Here is a 12,826-nt window from a genome sequence, read left to right on the forward strand (position 1 = left end):
GCACCACAAAGAGTCAAAATACAACTGACCTCATAAATCAGTCTTCATTGAACATTTATTTAAAGTTTTAAACCATCCACAGTATAATACTCTGGAAATCCATAACCATTAGATTCCAAACTAATGGGATCTAACTTATGATTAGTTTTCCCAAAGAAACAAGAACTTTGTAATGAGTATTTGATACATCCAAGAGAATAAATCCAAACAATATACCACATTTGAAGAGGACATTAAAATAAATCAAAATTATTTTATAAAATTTATCTCAATGAATTCTCAAAACAACCTTTGAAGTTAGGTAACATTTTACCTTTTTTACAGTCAAGAAAACTGAAGCTCAGTAAGACTATGCGTATTGCCTAAGATGCACAGTGGCAGGGGCGAGTCTAACTGTGTCTACACCAATTTCCCGCGAAGGTTTGTTCAACTACAGACCCCTTATATCTGAGCCCAACCTGAAACACACAGCAAACCCTAGGCCATCATAAACTGATTACAGCAATGGTTCTCAACTAGGGGCTATTTGCCCACCCCTCCCCCCACCCCCAGGGACATTTGGCAATGTCTGGAGGCACTAATGGTTGTCACAACTGGGGAATATTATGGGTACCTAGTGGGTAGACATCAAGGATGGAAACATCCTCAATGCACAGGACAGACTCTCAACAACAAAGAATTATCTGGCCTGAAACATTAATAGTGTTGAGGACAGAAAACCCTGGATTAGAATAAAATCATTGATGATTGTTGTAGTGTATGGACTTCCTATTATAAAATAATAATAGATTTGGTTCAGGGGTGTCAAGTTTCTTTAATTTGTATAACATTATATGCAGTGGAATACCCTACATGAAAATGTGTGTCCTTGGAGAAATGGATACATTAGGACTCTATGTACTTTCTGTTCAATTATTCCATAAACCTACAACTGCTAAAAAAAAATCTATTTTTAAAAAAATGGTATCCTTTACTTATTTAAGTTATGAATAACTTCCTTAAAATCAATACTAAAACATAAATAAAATTAGAAATCATTTTTGTAACTGTAGATCAAAATTCTTCCAATAAAGTTAGTATGAGAGCATCAAAAGTCATGTTTATGAGTTAACCTCAGCAAAGTAACTAGCCAAGATATTTAATATAGGGCTGGAAGGGGTTATTCTGATAAAATATAATATGATATATAATACTCAATGGTTTGTGAAGCTGGGGGGTAAGGAGGGTTTGCCTAAAAGCTATCTAGTGTTTTCTGAAAGAATATTTGTGGTAATTAATAAAAGCACTTGAGAAAATACAGCAATATAATTATCAAAGAGCCCCAGAAATGATGTATCATTTTAAGTGCTTTCTTTTCAATACCAATTAATCTCTCTCCAGTCTCAAAGTAGATTTTGGCTTCAACCTGGATCTAGAATCTATCATGACACAATGCATGTTTCTTTATACTTGACCTATCACATTACTACATACAGCATTAAACGATGGTATCCGTAATCAGACAGGATTAGGTCATATCCTTCCTCAGCCAAAAAATAAAATTTAAATAACAACAGTATAATAACTTAAGAGAGGAAGAAACAGGAGAGACTTTCTGCCATGTAAATGTCCGGAAGTAGACAATCAAAGGCTGATGTGGCAGCTCGCGTATCAGGGGCCCAAGTTCCTTCCATCCTTTTGCTGTACCACATACTGTTCTATTCAAAGTCAGCTCATACTCCAAGAAGGTTACGGGAACTCCAGCTAATGCGTCCACATTGCAGCAGAAAGAAAGGCAGCAGAAAGAAAAGGGAAAGAAAGGCCCACCCTGCTCCCTTCTAATATTCATCTTTCCGCTTACACCTTATAAACCATAACTTAGTGTTTGACCACACCGAAACACTTAGAAGGGTAGGAAATATAGTCTCCAATGCTGGTGATAATGGCCAGGTATAAAATTAGGGCTCTTTTTACTAAAGGGACAGGTAGAATGAATTTTGCAGGGCAAAATATAAGAGCCAGACTGCAGCAGAGGTTACAACTGTTCAGAGAAAATGGGAAATGTAGTCAAAATTTTCCATGAGAGTGCTTCGCTGTAAATGATATATATTATGCACATTCATGTGTGTTTTTGTGTGTACACAAATATGAAAGAAAACCTAAATGCTTAACAATACGTGAATGCTTAAATCAATTTGGAGATAATCTCAGAATAGAATACTGTGTAGTCACTTAATACCCCTTTCAAGAACTTTTCTGATAAAAAGTATTAATAATGCTAAATGAAAAAGAACAAGCTATAAAATATTTCATATAAAATTAACACATTTTATATAACCATGCATACATATATACACACATAATACAAACACACATATATACACACAGTACCTATGTGTGCATATATCATATTTCTATATCTAGAGAGAGAGACTCAGACCATATAAAAATCAAGAAAATATTATTAACCTAAATGAAAATAGTGGTTTAGGTTTGGGGATCTGTAACTACCTCTCACTTTCTCCATACTTCTCATTACTTTCTAATTTTTCTACAACGAACATGTTCTGCTTATGATTATTTTTCATGAAAATGTGGCCTAGATGAGGAAAACCACCTTACAAAAAGTAGTTGGATTCAAGCTTCAATTTATTACTTGGAATTTGTTGGTGATTTTTTTAAAGTTGGAGAAAAATCTGTAACTGAGCTGTATCTTTACCAACTGGTACAAAAAAATACATGTTTCCCTTCAGTTGGTAGTAAGAAGCTACTGACTTCTCTATGCCTAACTTGTTTGCAACTTACTAACATTCACATATCACACTTGTCAGTTTTACACAAGTCACTCCTAACCAGATGCTACATCCATCATTCCTAACAATTTACTTCGACATACTGATTACTTTGCTCATCTCACGCTGTAGAAGTAATCACTCCTACTTCATGCTTCTACAAATCCTTCATTTTCTATATTTTTTGGTTTATTTTTTTATTTCTATTCTACTGCACATTTTTCTGGTTACTTACAAAGTGTAATAGATACATCTACTGGAAATTACATCTTTCTTACAACTATCTCATACTGTCTTGAATTTCCAGTTATTACTGGGTATACATACTACCATTACATTGGTATTAATTCTATTGTCTGCAAGTCTCATTATCATTAATATTAGAATTTAGAATGCCTCAAAGTTCTCCACATTTTCTAGAATAATTCAGTTTTCCAAACCCACACTGCTACCATATAAAAATGGAAAAATAAGAAAAAGAACAAGCAATTCATATATTTAGAACTAGTAACAAGTATATAGGGTTGACCAAAAGAGCAAACAAAAACATAAAATACATCTAGAACTTGGGAAAATCAGACAAACACAGCAGAGAGGGAGAGAAAGATATGCACAACCAAATGTAGTAAGTGGCAAGTGTAAAAGCCAGACAGTATGTACGGAGAACCCAGAAGGTAAAAGCCACAGTCAGGGATAATCAGACAAGATCTTCAACTACACCAAATTTACACAGTGCTAGAACAGTGGCTTTCAATCAGCCATGGAAGGTTTTGCCCCCTCCGCCCAAAAGGATATTTGGCAATGTCTGCGGTGTCACAAATGGAAGTTACTATTTATGTCTAGTGGGTAGAAGCCAGGGATACTACTAACATCCCACAATGCACAGAATAGCTCCCCCCAAAAAGATGAATTATTCAGCCCCAAATGGCAACAGTGCTAGAAGGAGCAGTTGAAATCGAAAGAAGAGACAGCACTTAAACAGGTTAGAGTGACATGATTAAACGAATGGTGGCTATAACACACATCGTGAGCAAACCAGAATTCAGCCAGTGGAAGCACAGCAGGAAACAAGACTAGAAAATATAACTGGGTACAGACTGTGACGGGCCCACACCAGACATCTGTTAGACCAGAGAGAAAAGAAAAAAGTGTATTACAATAACAAATATAAGAGAACTGAGGCACTAAATAGCAACAGATTTGCTAAAACTGAAGTACAGAGGGAAGGGAACACTAATCTCCAGCAGTATGACAGACTCGATACCTTAATACTATTAGGTCCAACTTCTAAAATTTAGTGGGAAAATGCACTTTAATGAACTGTTTAGACAGCAAGTGAGTACAGTATCCACATAAGCTATAACAAAATGAAGTAGAATAAGCAAACCCTGAAACCAGATTTCATCCTGAAAGTGTGTGCCCATCACTGGCGGAATCCAGCTTCCCTTCTGATGTCTACACAAGGAAGGCTCAGGAGATGGACTCTAAAGTCTATCAAAAGGAAACACCTACAAAAAGCTATTACTCCACAGGGCGACCCCATCACATTCCTAGCAAAAAAAGGATCACAAAGATCGTCCTCCTATTGCCCCTTTATAATCATACTTGCTCCTTACCCCCACCACCTTTAACCCCTGGCAACCACTGATCTGCGCTCCATCTCTATGATTTTGTATTTTCAAGAATGTTTCATTAATTCTCTTGACACTTCACCACAAAGTGAAACCATCACAAAGGTTCTCCTACTAAATTCACACTACTTGTATAATCCAATAAATCTCATATGAAGATGTCAGCAACAACTTTCCAAAAACTCAACTCAAATTTTTTTTATTTTTTATTTTTTCAAAAATTTTTAAATCACAAAACATACAAGGATACAAGACACAATGAATGTCAGCCAACACAAACATGAAACAGACAAATTAGACTGCAGATTCTTCAATTATTGGAAAGATTGTACAGTACGGATGTTTGGAGCAATTGAAAGGCTTAAAATATTCATATATGTATGAATTAAGTAAAACAAGAAATAAAAAACACAGGTAGAATTCTAACAAAATAGTACCAAACTACCTGAGATGAAGAACCATTTTTTAAGTTGTCAATCCACTGCAGACAAAAAAGACTTCTGTAAAATCCAACCAAAGTGAATTTCTCTTTTTATAAACCCATGTGCTTAGATATCACGGTAAAAATATCAAGTTGCTACAAAATATCTTAACTCGGTTTAGAATAAAGAGGGATTTAAGATGAAAATTTATGTTGAAGTCTGAAGGGTAAAAAAAGACATTATTTTAGCCACACACATGGTCTGTCTATGAGAATATGAGGCCTTATAATTTAAAATTTTGACAGCCCATATCAAGTTTAATTAACCACCAACCCATTCCAATAGAAATATGAAGAAAAACGAAATATGCCAAGGTGCCTGTTGAGTTTTTACCCAAAGTTATAAGCACATTTGTATGTATTCTTCTTAGCTGCTTCAAGTCTTCTTTGTGGAGAGAAAAATGCAGGCTTTAGAAATATACCTATATACTCATATTTCAAGATCCAGAAATAAAAAACAAAGAGATATCTACATACATACACACATTCATGTATGAAAAAGTTTCTCATAACTGTAAACTTTTCACTGGTACTTCTTGATTCCTACTTAAAACATGAACATAAATAAGTTGTTAAGTAAGATACCACTAACACTAAAGATTAATGTACTTTTAAAATATATTTTTAAGTAAAAGCAAACTGCAAAGACTTTTTATCTCATCCATAATACAATTGCCACAAAGCCAAAATTCTTTATCACAAACATTTGCAAATGGCTTAAAATTGGGGGCAGTTAAGTCTAGTAGTTTACCTCTGTGTCTGTCAAAAAAGGAGCTGAGCTTATTACAGGGAAACCCTAATAACTAAAATCAGTGATATCTGAAGATTAACATCTTAAGTCAGAGAACCATAAGCTTTCCCACAGACACACACCTAATACACAGACAATGAACACACTGTTCCAATAGACAGTGAATACATACACATATGAGTTGGGGAATAGAACCCGAAATGGCTAACAGTACTCATTAATTTTCTTTGGCACTGAGTAAAATTTTAAAATAATTCTGTTAACGTGTCCCATTCCATATCTCACTAAAATTCACCCTGAAAAGAATGCACCATGTTTACACTACTTCTTCACACATCCAGTGCTAATAAGGGTACGACTAAAGGGTCTCGCCCTCTGCTCACACCAGAACCTCATGCCTTTGCTGAAAAAGCATGTACTTTACACAAGGAAAACTAATTCTAATTAGTTTCTCAGTTTAACCAGCAATTATTTTCCATTAACGCTGAATCCACCAAAAACCAACTGTACCTTCACATACACACACGTGCACACCCCCCCCAGTAAGCTGTTATTTTTAAACTTTGTAACCAACATTTATTTCTTGAATATGCATCCTTAAAACTTAGTACATACTGCATCACAGAAAAAAACTGGTAACCATGTTATAGACAACTCTTTTCCAGCAATTAAGGATTAACTCTAGTACTAATTGCAAATATTAGTAAGAAAATGAAATAGAGATAGTTCAAGTCTTATTCTAACCTAATTATGAAAATTATCTTAAAAGGTTATATGACTTATTTCAAATTCCATATAGTTAAGAAGTCAAAGCTATTCATAATTATACATTCGAGCTTAAATTATCTTAAATTAAATATTCTGAATTTAAATTATCTTTATGAATTTTATAATTGAGCCATTTTTATAATTTGTAAAAAATTAAAAAATTATATCTAATCTAAATTTTAAGAACTGCAGTTTTTAAATAAAGTAATTTTCATTCACCTTTTGATTGGATTAACATCTCCATGTAAAGAGATACAGGTTATTATTTTTGTATTTAAGTTCTCTCTAATAAAGGTAAATAAAAATCATTAACTAAAGGTTACTTTAACTTTTTACATTTCAATTAGTGGGTTTTCTTTGGGCTAATTTTTGGTAAATGCTTTTTGTTTAAAAATTATAAACTTCTGGATAATTATAAATGCAATTTTAATCTAAGTTATTTAATTTGACATAATTTAAATTCAAAGAAATCATAAACAGTTATTATAACTTTTAATTACACTGTATTTGAGACACTTATTTTTATATCACTAAGAAAAAAATTACAGGTCACACACTATCTCTATTTTACTGTCAATGTATTTTATCAAAAACTGATCCTTTTGTTCTAAAAAGAATATAATAGCTATGACACTACACCTGTTTTTCTCTCTTCAACATTTATAAAAATTTTCATAGTTAAGTATAACTTATTCAGAAATGTTAGTTAAGATTTGAAAGATTTGAAAGTACATTTTATAAGTTAAAGTTCCTAGAAGCACTTAGATACCTAAATTTAATTTGCTGAATAGTTACTGAAAAGATTAAACTACTATAATCAAAGACTTTTATAATAACAACAATAAAAAAAATCAATGCAACAAATTGTTTAAATAGAAATATTTCATGTTTCTGCTGAAGACCCAATTATTTCCATATATTCTAGTATGCAAAAATCAGGTAAAACAAACAGTTGTTGGAGTTCTTTATGATGGCTTTCACTTTTGTGAATTAAGCACAAATTTAGTAGTTAATGACTGTCAAAAGAGCTCCTCCACAAGTATACACATAAACTAAACAATAAATACACAAAAATCGTTATATTCCTCTGCGTAAGAAGCCAAGCTAACTTTCTGGACAGGAAGAATTGGGAATAGAAAGTGCACACTCTACTAAGTACTGGGTTGGCCAAAAAGTCCACTTAGTTTTTTCTGTAAAATAAAAGATACATTTTTCATTTTCACCAATAATTTTATTGATTTGGATATTTTGAGTATGTCGGCTATCTCCTGCTATTGGCTTCTAGTGGGTAGAGGCCAGAGGTACAGCTAAACACCTTCCAATGCATAAGACAGCCCCATAGCAAAGAATTATTTGGCCAAAATGTCAATAGTACCAAGAAACTTCGCAAACCACTTCTGACATATTCGATCAGTCACAGAACCTTCTCCATACACTGCACAAATCTTTTTTTTTGCATTTCAATTGCATTATTACTTGAAGTAATAAAGCATAATATACCAAACATGTTGCATATTTTCTTCCATCTTCAATATTAAAATGGCTACACAAAAAAATCACGAATTTTGTTAAGTTTTTTAAACGCATGCTGATATGACAACTGTCACAATACAATGTAACAAAATTGTTTCAAATGAAGTTAAAGACAACTAATCACTACTGGAGCCATCATTCAGAAAAAATGAAACAAACTTTCTGGCCAACCCAATGCTATGAAGTCTGAATGGAGATAAAGCTATAAATGGAATTCATGGATGAACTTTTTTCTGAGAAACTTTACAACTATCAGAGAAATAAACAATATTACAAATATCCATGTTCTCACTAACCAGATTTTTTTTAACAAATGGCATTCACATTATGCATTCAACTTCATGTAAATATGAAACCATAGTTGCTTCATGTATATTTACAAAAGAACTACTAGAGACAAAGTTAAAGTCAACCATTCACAACCCCCAGTGCCACTTCCTCCTCCTCATCTCCTTATTAGCAGCCAGTATTATGAGACTGGCATGTAGCCTCTTCAGTCACGTTCTACATTTTTATTTACATATTTAAATAACAAAGTTGTGTTTTGTATAATTTTTCTATTTTCATAAATAATATCCCACTGAAAGCACTTGCTTTTTTCCATTCAATGCTATTTTTGAGATTTATTAATACATATAAATATATCATTCCTTTTAACTATTTAAAGTACTGAATCAAATATGCATACCACATTTTATTTATCCATTCCTCTGCGATGGGCATTTAAGCTGTTTCTAATTTTGCACTATTACTATGTTTGAACAACTATCCTTGAATAAGTCTCTAGGTTCACATGCAAGAACATGTGCACTTTGTTCTATAAAACAAGGCTTCTCAACGTCAGCACTACTGGCATTTTGTACTGGATAATTCTTTACCGTGGGGATCTGTCCTGTGAATTGCAGGACATTTAGCAGCGTCCCCGATATCTCCATCCACTAGATGTCAATAATACTTTCCAAATGTGACAACCAAAAATGTCTCCAGGCACGGCCAAATGTCCCCTGGGAAGTAAAACTGCTCAGGTTAAGAACCCTGCTCTAAGATATATATGAAAGCAGAACGTCTGCATTATAGGTAGTGTATTTTCCATTTTACTAGATACCACCCAACCATTCCCCAAACACCTGCCTCATTTTATACTCAGATCAGCATATACCTCTGGTTTCCAAATATCCTTGCCAAAATTTGATAATGTGTAACTATTTAAAATTTTCCAATAAAATAAATGATTAATTTTCCAAAAGGAGATTTCCACTGCAACTATTAACTTCAAGAATAATTGGTACACACGTGTCGCTTTTAAGAAATTATGTTAAAACCCTAAGCTTAAATGGGGAAAATGACCTGCATCATATCCCTTCTATTTTACTTTGCCTTTTTTCTGCTAATGACTTTTTCTTGACATTGATGCATATCAGTATTAGCTTACTGAATTCACTCTACCTTTATAAAACTTATTTTTTCTAGAAGCTTCAAAATTATGATCCTTCTTCCACATTCTTAAAACTTTCAAGATATACAAAGAGTTTTAAATGTCACTTGAAATATTTCAGTTGATGTCATCATTTTTAGAAGGTTCATGACCCTTAACACTTCTAAACTGATGGTCTCTAGACACAAAAGTAGGCTAGAGATATACAAGAGGCCAGTCATAACGGAAACTCCTGTTACCAAGCCTCTTACATGCAAAATAATCTATTTCGTAAACTGAGTGTAGAACTGGAGTCAGACTGGATCAAGACGGTGGACTGAGATATATTCTAGTCTTACCGTCCCGTACCAACCCCACAGAACTTAGGTCTGGAATTTGTAGTTCACAATTTCTAGCCCCCTGCAAAGACCAACTGTAATTCCTGTTCATCTCTTCTATGAAATACCTTTGTTGCTTTTTAATATGAACTCCTCTTTGGGCTAAGCAATCTTGCGTGGATTTCTATCACTGGCACTCAAAGAATCTTGTCTAAGACAGTGGCACAGTGAAATGATAATGATTCCACTAATAAGGACTCCAGCCATAACCAGGCCAGAAACCGGAAGTTAGACCGCAAACTTAAAGGAATAGCAGAAAGAAGAAAATATCTTCATTGATGACAGAGAGAGAAAGAGAATCTAGTAGAACTGCTGCAAACTATAGGAGATTCTCTGAGAGTGGTTTCTAAATTCAAGAAAGTTATGATACGTGATGCCAGAAGGAGTGTAAAGGCTGTTGACAGCATGAAGGGTAAGAACTTCCAGACAGGTTACTATCCCCATACCCAAGGCCAAGCAGCCAGTAAGAGAGGTATCTGTCTCCCCCCAAAAGGAGTAGTAAGTGTGGACCCTCAATTAAACCAAATTTTCAAAGCCTGGTGCCCTGCTCGAAGAATATGTACCTCAGATTATGTATCTTAACATTATGTCATTAAAAGTTTCTGAGAGACAGTAAAATGTTCAAATCAGTGTTTTAGAAGATTAATCCAGTATGACTAGGAGGGATGAACTACAAAGAGGGAAGATACAGAGAACAAAGTTTGCTGGAAGATAGTGTAGGCACTGTAAGGGCTGGAATTCCAGACCAAGAGCCTAAGAACAGAAAACACAAATTAATCCACACATATTGATAAGAACAGAAAGAACTTGTTGAATGACTTGATGTTATGAGAGAAAAAGAGATAAGCAAAAGATGTCATTGTTCATTTATCTGTTCACAAAAATATCTATTATATGCTTTGTTCATTACAGTATCCATAGCATTGAGTTTATTACATTAATCTGAGGATAAGGAAATCAAAAGTAACCCTAAGATTTTGGACCTGAGAACATCACATGAGGAAAATAAAGAGAGATCTGGAGAGAAAACCAGATTTTAAAAGACTAGTGATTATTTCAGCTTTAGAAATACTGAGTTGTTTCCTATGAATTTTATTTTTATGTAAAAAAAGTATTTTTATAACAAACTTGTATAAAAGTTGTTGCTTTGCATTATAAAGTATTTGATAAGTATAAGATTGTATGTAATGCATATTATAAAATACAGTAATAAAATGAGTATGATATACTCATCTCTGAAACTAAGAAGTAGAGTATTACCAGTATTTTTAAGGTCCTGGTGTGTTCTTTCCCAATTCTAGCCTGCTGCTGCACATCCCACACAGGAAATCATTACTTTAAATTTCTTCTTAATCATACCTTTACTTTTCCTTAACATTTTACCCTATCACGCCACCACTTCTGCTGGTCTCTGGCCTTTAGACTCAGACTGGAACTACGCATTGGCTCTCCTGAGTCTCCAGCTCGCCAACTGCAGATCTTGGGATTTCTCGGCCTCCATAATCATGTGAGCCAATTCCTAGTAAGTCTCTTTCTAAACACACACACAGAGACACACTCTTCTCTAGAGAACCCGGCCTAATAAAACTGTCAACCAAGAATTCTATATCTGGCAAAACTGTCCTTCAAAACTAAGGAAGAAATTAAGACACTCCCAGAAAAAACAAAAGCTAACAGAGCTCATTACCACTACACCTGTCCTACAAGTAATGGTACACGAGTGCTGAAGTCTAAATGAAAAAAACACTGCAAAGCAATTCAAAGCCGTATGAAGAAGTAAAGATCTCCAGTGTGACAAACACATGGGCTAACATAAAGGCCACTACATTATATGTTTGATTTGTAATCTCAGTTTTTATTTCTTACAAGACTGAAAAGACAAATACATTTAAGATGTTATAACTATTATTGATATACAACATATAAAGATGTAATTTGTGACAAAACAACATAAAGGGTGGGAGAACAAAGGTATTTTAAGAACAGATTTGTATGGTATTGCAGTTACGCTGGTGTCCATTTCAACTAGATTGCTATAAATTTTAAATGTTTGCAGTCATCCTCACGGTAACCCCAAAGATATCTTAAAATATACACAAAGGGAAATAAGGAATCAAAATGGTTGACTACAAGAATCAATTAAACACAAGAAAAGATAATAATAAAGAAAATGAAGGTCAAAAAGGTGTAAGACATACAGAAAACAACAAAATGGTAGACACGCTTCCTTAACAGTAATTACTTCACATGTAAACGGAGGACATCCAACAGAATTGAAGAACAAACAGTTCTATAGAAGTAGTTGAAGGCTTCAATCCCCTACTTCCAATAATGGAAAGAACATCTAGAAAGAAGATCAGTAAGAAAATAGAATTTGTAGACAATACTATAAACCACCGAAACCTAACAGGCACATATAGAACACTCCACAGAACAAGAGTACACGTTCATCTCAGGTGCACATAGAGCATTCCCCAGGAAAGATCACGTGTTACACTGGAAAACAAGTCTCCATCATTTAAAAGGACCAAAATCATACAAAATATCTTTTCTGACCAAATGGAAAAAAGCTAGGCATCGATAACAGAAGGAAATTTCAGCACATGTTGAAGTCAGCACAGTCTGAAACAACCCCTCAGATTAAGTAGAAATCGCAAGGGAACTCAGAGTTTAGAATTGAATGGAAACAAACAAGATCTGTCAAAACTAATGAGAGGCTGTGAAGGCAGTGCTCAGATGGATGTTTATAGCTGTAAATGCCTACATTAAAAAGAGAGATCTCAAATCAATAATGTAACTTTACACATTGAGGACTGAGAAAAAGAGCAAACTAAACCCTTAACTATCTGAAGGAAAAAAATAATCAAGATCAGAGATAAACACAACAGAACAATAATAAATCCAAAAGTTGTTCTTTGAGAATATCAATAAAATTGACAAACTGACAAAACTTTAGCTAGAAAAAAGAAAAAAAGAAACACAAATAACTAAAATCAAAAAAGTGGAAACATTACTATAGACCTTAGAGAAATAAAAAGGATTGTAAGAAAATACTGTGTATGCCAACAAATTAGACAAC

At 33.9% G+C, this 12,826-nt stretch overlaps 1 protein-coding gene across 2 annotated transcripts in view; it reads right to left on the reverse strand.

The window, feature by feature from the left end:
* The window catches only part of TBC1D5 (TBC1 domain family member 5), a 467,560-nt gene that overhangs the window by 438,062 nt on the left and 16,672 nt on the right, over positions 1-12,826 (reverse strand). The window lies entirely within an intron of this gene.

This window comes from Desmodus rotundus, chromosome 8 (genome assembly GCF_022682495.2).
Source record: "Desmodus rotundus isolate HL8 chromosome 8, HLdesRot8A.1, whole genome shotgun sequence".
In the NCBI taxonomy this organism is placed as follows: domain Eukaryota; kingdom Metazoa; phylum Chordata; class Mammalia; order Chiroptera; family Phyllostomidae; genus Desmodus; species Desmodus rotundus.